This window comes from Zea mays, chromosome 2 (assembly GCF_902167145.1).
Source record: "Zea mays cultivar B73 chromosome 2, Zm-B73-REFERENCE-NAM-5.0, whole genome shotgun sequence".
Classification (NCBI taxonomy): Eukaryota; Viridiplantae; Streptophyta; class Magnoliopsida; order Poales; family Poaceae; genus Zea; species Zea mays.
The window spans coordinates 174,177,906-174,186,885 of NC_050097.1; the positions used below are offsets into that span (position 1 = coordinate 174,177,906).

At 42.7% G+C, this 8,980-nt stretch overlaps 1 long non-coding RNA gene across 1 annotated transcript; it reads right to left on the reverse strand.

Moving 5' to 3' along the window:
• Window positions 1–752: 752 nt before the first annotated feature.
• LOC100193987 (uncharacterized) lies at window positions 753–2,020 on the reverse strand. The gene has a single exon (NR_157140.1). It is a non-coding gene; the product is annotated as an uncharacterized lncRNA (long non-coding RNA).
• Between the last annotated feature and the right edge of the window lie 6,960 nt (window positions 2,021–8,980).

The window sequence follows — 8,980 nt, forward strand, 5'->3', positions numbered from 1 at the left end:
AGGAATAGTACAAGACTAAATATTGCTACACGACAGCGAATTAAACACCTGTAGCAAGACATCACAAATCTAGTACGAAAATACTAGATATCGATATCATATTATTTTATGACTTAGCAGGTAGAGTATTTTTAATCGAATCACACGATGCCTACAAATTTATTACATATTCTTCACATCATTTATACCTCAGACCTATCCTCCACGTCACCACTTTGACCAAACAAACCAAATTCATGACAAACAAGACTAACAATACTTATCAGTCAAGTGTTGACAAATTCTAAACTCATTTATCTACATTCATTAAATAAGTGAGCATTAACAAGAGAACTAGTGGTGTCCCGCTAGCAGCGAGAACATGATTATTAGCCCAAACCTCACTACACCAATGCAGGGCACATGCTTTAATCATGAAGACACTCATAGCGCATACATCAAATAAATTTAATCTAGTGGGGTGACTATTATCAAACAACATAAAACCCCATAAAAGTATTTTTATCAACCAAATACTTAACGTATTGTGTTTCTTTTAGTCATGAAATTTCTAGATTCTAACTGGAATAGACTTGTTGGAATAGACTTGTCGATTGCTATTTACTTTTAACCGCACTTTTAACCGCTTAGGGTAGTATGCAACCTTTTCCATGACATGCAACCGATCACTAAATCTATAATATAATAATTACTTAAGCAAGGCATCGACGCTCTCAAACAATACACGTACATAATCAACCACGACCGCATTTATCAGCTATATGAGCGAGACACTAAACTTATTATTCACTTAACCACTCCTCACACAATAATCATTTTAAACTTGAGTTTCGCGTGACACGACCACTTCATACTTATGTACACACTCCATTGATGCATGAAGCGAGGCATCACGACATACATCTAATACCTCGACAACGCACCTGTGCTAAGAATAAAACAATCTTCATGAACAACTAATTCAACCAATCCATTCATCAGACCAGTCAATAAGAATATCAAATCAGCTTACCGTTCCAATGGCTGACTCGAATCCTCGAGATCGGTAATGATTTTCCGATTCAAACAATTTGTCGAGCGCATAGCAGGTGCTACACGAACTTCACGCACACCACCATCCAATCTTTGGACATCTTCTCTTGGGGATTCTTTTGTTCGCGTGATCACAATTCGGAGGCATCACGTAGAGACCGGCATCGAGACGGGACGACTGAACGACGACGGCAAGACAAAGTTGAAGACGACCGAGAATTAACGTCAAACACTAGAGTTCCCCGACGGGCTACTATGATGGGGCGTCGAGGCACTGTCCAAGGCAAATAGGAGATCGACAATCGGCCAGTCCCCGACCCTCGCGCCCACCACGCTTCCACTGCGCAGCCGGTGTGGTCAACTGAAACGACAACGCCGGGGTCAGAGAAACCCGCGCGACATAGGCAGGGGCGAGCTGGGCAGAATCCGAGCAGGAGCTCATGGCAACAGGGAGCAGGGTGCTGGTTCCAGGGAGCCTATTGGTGTTGCCGAGCTAGGGCTACTACTGCTCCTAAGCATCCATGGCCAGAGGAGGGAGAGACAGGGAGGAACGCGCTGCGTAGGGGAGTTCGGCTGCGCGCTGGAGCTGGAGTCGGGCACGCCATGGGAGCCCAGGGCACGGACTAAATCCGAGTAGGGGAAGCAGGCGCGACGGCCATGGTGAGCATAGGAAAGGGACTCAGGGAGGAAGACGAGCGTGAAGCTACGAGTTGCGGCCAGCGTATGGCACCATAGAGACGCGGCAAGGGAGGAGCGCGCGGCATAGGGCGAGCAAGGCGCGCGGAGGAGAAGCCGGCGAGCTCGGTTGGGGCGTGTTGAGGGAGAACCGTGGCGCAGAGAGCTCAGCGCGGCGTCGGGGGCGCGTCGGCAGGGAGGCCGCCGTTGGAGGCCGAGCAGGGAGGAGCAAAGGCGCGGTGGCCAGGGAGTCCAGGGCGTGGCGAGCTGGGGGCCAAGCGCCGGCCATGGGAGGGAGCAGGAGAGAGAGCCGCGATGGAGCTTGAGCAGAGGAAAGCTGCGCGCGTAGATAAAGGAGCAGGGGCGGTGGCTGTAGAGAAAGATCAGGGGTAGGGGCGGCGGGAGGATAGGGATTAGGAGATATTTTCTTTCTTTTTTAATTATTCTACAATCCTTTCTCCGATGTATCTTTAGCACTGTTGGGGACTTGTTCTCAAATGCTAAGAATTAAGAACAAGGCAACACAAAAAATGTTAAGTGTTAAGGTCCTTCGTCCTCCATAACGATATATCCCTTCGGGATATAAAGCATCTCGGACGAAGGTTACGAAGGACATACCTTCGTGAGCATAGCAACGAAGAATGAAGCATTTACATAAATCATAGAACATGAAATAAACATTTAAGTATTGTTATAGAATTATCTCTACTCGTTTTAATGAATGTAAATGACTTTGAATTACAAATGTACCTTCGGTCCTGCGGAAGGCAAAAGTACAAGCGTGATGCGAAAGCAAATGACAGGTTCGCGTGAACAGTACGGGGGTACTGTTCACCTATTTATAGGCACGGGGTACAACCCATACAAAATTACATACATGCCCTTTACATTTGGTGATAATTCTATAGCATTCTATCGAGGTCTAAATGGCCTTTTCATCTTTAAGTCGGTTCCCCTTTCTGCGAACATGCCGAAGCTTTCCTGCTTCACAGCTTCGGCACTGTGTCAACCTTCGTATCTTTTGAGCTTCTCCCTTTCTGATTCAAGTCCGAAGATACCTGTTCACACATTATACTCCAGAAACATTGTTAAATCATGTTTTTGAGGACCTTCGGAAGCCGAAGGCCCCCAACAAGCACAATAATTATTTCCAGTTTGAATCTCATGGCCATGATTATCTTGATTAGAATTTATACTGCAACATTTTTAAACAATCCGTGTTTGACTCAGCTTTACTCTCGAATTTTAAATTCATCACACGTCAGTCTGAATTATTTCGACACGAGTCGCGAAAACCTAATCTTAGTTCTAGGGTTATGATTTAAATCGAAGCGAGAAGCAACGGACTGAATTAAACGGATTTCGGCTTCGATAATTTATTCTACGTGATTCGACTAAAATTAGCCGAAATCATATCTGCTAATGTATACGCAATTTCGTTGCCAAAACAGCGTGCTGAAGGATAAATTGGATCATAACCTCGCGCACGATTTCACTCGGACAATACGCGATTTGGATTATTTTGCCCTGAATATTTTAGTCTTCGAGTTCAAATTAATTTGCCCGGGATAAAATCATAAGTAGGTCGAGCTTCCGAATTCGTATTCGCGCGAGCGATGAATTTTAAATAATCACCGGACACACTGATTTTTGGAACAACTATGTTCCGAACATCACAAAAATTTAGGAAGAGCCCGGACAAATAAAAACGATGTCGAACTCGTGACAAACAAAACAGATTAAGACAGAGAGACTGTTATTCTTATTAATATTCCCGTATTTACGTTCATATTCGTTGTTTACGTACAGTAACACCTGGGGTGTTACAAAAACTGAAATTGAGAGCCAACCAAAGCCATGGGCCGTACTGGCAGGGACTTTTCTAACCCCGACACCTCCTTGTCATCCAGCTCGCCACCACCAATATGCCTCATAAAAAATCCAAGATCATCCATTTCTTCGCCAGTAATTTGGGTAGCTTCGGCTGCACCTGTCCCAAGTGTAATTTTATGCTCTCATGGGCCTTCTTCTGTTTTCTTGTGCCCCGAAGATCTATCATCCTTGGCAGATTTCTTGGCAGATTTCGTTGCACCATCTTTTTTAGAGGATGATGAACTCCCGAAGGCCGCACTTCCAAGACCCAAAATGTGTGGGCTCTCTACCTCTTCTTCATACAAAATTTCCTTGCCCTTCGAAGATTTGCCACCTTCATCGGAATTCTTTGAAGTTGGCATAAACTGAGTCAATGTCGGTCCCAAGGGACTTCAAGGGGGAAATCGTAATGGTCGAGTCATTGCCTCGAGAATCATGATGCAACCAAATGACAAAGTGGTGGCAGTGCTACCCTTTTCTTGCTCATGGGAAACCGTAGCTTTCTTTGGAGCCGGAGTTTTCTTCAGACCTGTACCTTTCGATATAGGAATTTTGACCTCTATCGGGCCCGAAGGTGGCTCTTCGTCAATTTTGGATGCTTCGTCCTCCTCTGCTTCGACATCGGTAGTCTTCTTTGACTCTTTGTCAGCACCCTTAGGAGATCTTTTCCTTTTTTTCTCCAGCCCCGACGTTGGCCGATGGATCTTCATAATCTGGTTATTCAAACCCTAGAGCATTCATAACTCTATTAAGCCAAAGTTTCCCTCGACTCTCAAAGACATATTTCATATCTTCGTGTTCTCTAATGGGGTAATTTTCGCACATTTCGTTACACTTCTCCTCAATAAACCTCAGCCACCCAGTCGAAGGAGCTTTATATGGAGATTGCTCTTTGAAGTCAAAAGTCAATGTTACAAGTTCTTCATATTTCGATTTCACCTCCTTCGGAAGTTTCCACCCAGTACGAGTCGGATAGATATTATAAGTAAGTGCCTCTTAAATCACATCTCGAGATCCAATCTTTTTATGATTGAATTGAAGGCTTTGTAGCACTCATCGGCAGCTTCGTTCATCTCACACATTGGCCTTTTCAGGGCAAAGCTAATCTCCAAAGGGCTCATCAGTATACCATTAAAATCCTCATGTTGCTCAGAGTAAACTTTGGCATAATACCATTCCTTCGTTCAATCGCCATGCCACTTCATTCGGTAGGCCAGAACTAGACCAGATGTATCCTTGCGATATGCGAAGTTGTAGCACTCGAAATTGTTGTGAAGGTTAGATTCAACTTTGCCTTCGTCTGATAATGCTAGTCATCAACTTTCCAGAATGCATCAGCATTGGTACGCCCCTTGCTTTGTACAACCTAGATAAAAATGCTAAGGCAAACCATTGCATTTGGGGTTAATTGATGCATGTACTGTTATGCAGTGGAAACGTTTTCCGTTGTTCAAGTCCACCATTTCCCTTTCAATTCACCTTTGAGACTACACCAGAATCACTTAAGCAAACACATTAGTCTCATGGAGTCAAGTTGTAGCATATCCTCCCCTAAACATATGCATCATTTGCACAAGGACTTGTGAGGTCCGAGGATGATGTTTTACAACTTGAACACCAAAATACATAATTATGCTCAAAATGACATGATTTAAAACATAAAAGGACATATATGTTATAGATCAATCTAAGTTTTGTGAATCTAAAACATTTAGTTCACTACGCAGCTTACAAAACCTTTTCTCATCTAAAGGCTTGGTGAAGATATCAGCTAGCTCATGATCGATGCTAATATGAAAAACATCGATATCTCCCCTTTGCTGGTGGTCTTTTAGAAAGTGATGCTGGATATATATGTGCTTAGTGTGGTTGTGTTCAACGTGATTATCTGCCAAGCGGATTGCACTCTCATTATCACATAGGAGTGGGACTTTGCTTAGATTGTAGCCAAAGTTCCGGAGGGTTTGCCTCATCCAAAGTAGTTGCGCGCAACACTAACCTACAGCAACATACCCGGTGTCGACGGTGGATAGGGCAACAGAGGTTTGTTTCTTTGAACTCCAAGACACCAGGGACCTTCCTAGAAATTATAAGTCTCTGATGTGCTCTTCCTATCAACCTTGCACCCGACATAGTCAGAGTCTGAATATCCAATCAAGTCAAAGGTAGACCCCTTAGGATACCAGAGCCCGATGTAAGGCGTATGAACTAAATATCGAAGAATACGCTTCACAGCCACAAGGTGACATTCATTGGGGTCAGATTGAAATCTAGCACATATGCAAACAGAAAGCATAATATCTGGTCTACTTACACAAAGATAAAGCAAGGAACCTATCATAGACTGGTATACCTTTTGATCTATGGACTTACCTCCTACGTTAAGGTCCAAATGTCTGTCAGTTCCAATTGACGTCTTAGCAGGCTTTGCGTCATTCATCCCAAACTTCTTTAGGATATCTTGTGTATACTTTTTTGAGAGAGGAATGTCTCTTCCTTGAGTTGTTTCACTTGAAATCCAAGGAAGTAAGTCAACTCTCCCATCATGGACGTCTCGAATTTCTTTGTCATCACCTTGCTAAAGTCCTCACATGACGTTTGATTAGTAGAACCAAATATTATGTCATCGACATATATTTGGCAAATAAACAAATCACCATTACAAGTCTTAGTGAAAAGAGTAGGATCAACTTTCCTGACCTAGAAAGCATTAGAAATAAGGAAATGTCTAAGGCATTCATACAATGCTCTTGAAGCTTGCTTAAGTCCATAGAGCGCCTTAGAGAGCTTATACACATGGTCGGGGTACCTGTCATCCTCAAGCCAGGGGGTTGCTCCATGTATACCTCCGTTTGAGGAAAGCACTCTTCATGTCCATTTGATAGAAATTAAAAGCATGGTGAGCAACACAGGCTAATAGTATTCGAATAGACTCAAGCCTAGCTATAGGAGCAAAAGTCTCCTCAAAATCCAAACCTATGAGGCATAACCTTTTGCCACAAGTCAAGCCATGTTTCTTGTCACCGCTCCATACTCGTTTTGTTTGTTGCGAAACACCCACTTGGTTCCCACAACATTTTACTTCAGACGTGGCACCAAACTCCATACTTCATTTCTCTTGAAGTTGTTTAGCTCCTCCTGCATAGCCAACACCTAGTCTGGATCCTGCAAGACTTCTTCTACCCTGAAAGGCTCAATACAAGAATAAAAGAGTAGTGCTCACAAAAATTAGCAATACGTGAACGTGTAGTAACTCCCTTGCTAATGTCACCAAGGATATGATCCACTGGATGATCCGTTTGAATGTTGGTGTGGACTTAGGTTGGAGGTGCATGTGGTACTTCTTCCTCCTCCTTTTCTTCTTGTTCTCCCCCTTGATCCATTACGTTGTCTTGGGGTACTTGTTCCTCATCTTGAGTTGGAGGTTGCACCATCATCGAGAAAGAAGGCTGATCTTGCATTTATTGTTCCTGTGGTCGCACATCTCCTATCGCCATATCCTCATAGCAATTGTCAGAACCTCGTTTTCATCTATGCCATCAAGATCAACTTGCTCTTTTGGAGAGCCATTAGTCTCATCAAATACAACATCACTAGTGACTTCAACTAAACCCAAATATTTGTTGAAGACTCTATATGCCTTTGTATTTGAATAATAACCAAGTAAAAACCCTTCAACAACTTTTAGAGCAAACTTTGAATGTCTACCTTTCTTGACCAAGATGTAGCATTTGCTCCCAAATAAATAAAAATAAGAAACATTGGGTTTGTGACTGGTTAGGAGCTCATATGTGGTCTTCTTGAGGAGGCGATGAAGATAGAGACTGTTTATGGCATGGTAGGCCGTATTTATGGCTTCCGACCAAAACCGCTTCGATGCCTTGTATTCCCCAGCATCGTCCTTGCCATATCAATGTGTGTCCTGTTCTTCCTCTCCAATACACCATTTTGTTGTGGAGTGTAGGGGGCGGAGAACTCATGCTTGATGCCTTCCTCCTTAAGATATTCCTCCACTTGAAGATTCTTAAACTCAGATCCATTGTCGCTCCTTATCTTAACTTTTTGCTCAAACTCATTTTGAGCCCGTCTTAGAAAGCGCTTGAAGGTTTATCATATAAAAAGAATACCCAAGTGAAGCAGGAATAGTCATCAACTATAACAAGATCATACTTACTGCCCCGATGCTAAGATAAGCAATCAGTCCAAAGAGATCCATATGGATAAGCTCTAATGGTATTGACGTTGTCATCACATTCTTGCTTGGATGACTTGTTCCCACCTGTTTCGCTGCTTGGCACACTACACATGTCTGTCTTTCTCAAAATAGACATCGGTTAGTCCTAACACATGTTCTCTCTTTAGAAGTTTATGAAGGTTCTTCATCCCAGCATATGCTAGACGGCGATGCCAAGGCCAGCCCATGTTAGACTTAGCAAGTAAACATGCATCTAGATCGACATTCTCTTTGGTAAAATCTAGTAAATAAAGCTTACCGTTAGATACACCTTTAAATGCTAATGAACCATCACCTCTTATAAAAACAGTTACATCAACATTTGTAAATAAGCAATTATATCCCATATGACATAACTAGCTGACAGAAAGCAAATTGTAACCAAGTGATTGTACCAAAAAGACATTAGAGAAAGAGTGCTCAGTAGTAATTGCTATTTTACCTATCCCCTTTACCTTGCCTTGGTTCCCATCTCCAAAGATGATCATGTCATGGGAATCATTATTCTTGACGTAGGAGGTGAACATCTTCTTCTCCCATGTCATGTGGTTTGTGCATCCGCTATCAATGATCCAGCTTGAGCCCAAACCTGCAAGGAATTTAGACTTGGGGTTTAGGTCCCCAACTTGTGTTGTGTCCTGTCAGGTTAGTTACATAAGATTTTGGAACCCAAATGCAAGTCTTACCCTTCTTGCATTTCGGTCCCGCATTGGTAGCAATAATTCTATTATTCTTACAATAAATTACATAGTATGCATAAAAAATACGGAATAGAATAGAAGTTCCATGAGATGCGTTCCTATCCTTAGGCGTATGAGAGACAACATAAGATGCACGGCGCCTAGTTCTACTCCTACTATGAGTATAAGAACCAATAAATGAGTTAATCATAGTGTGAGGAGTAAAAACACCATCATGACGCTTTGGTGAAGAAAAACTATCATTACAAATATCATGATGAACATTACTATAAAATTCTTAACATGAGAATACAGATAAGCATGGTTCTTCTTTTCAAGAAAAGAATGCGAGCTACTAGCTATAGGCGCCTTCCCCTTCTCCTTTGTGAAGTTGAGAGCCTTTTGGCTTTTAGTGTCCTTGGTTCCCTTTTGGAAACCAAGTTTATCCTTAATGGAGGGATGTCTACCAATGGTGAAGGCATCCCTA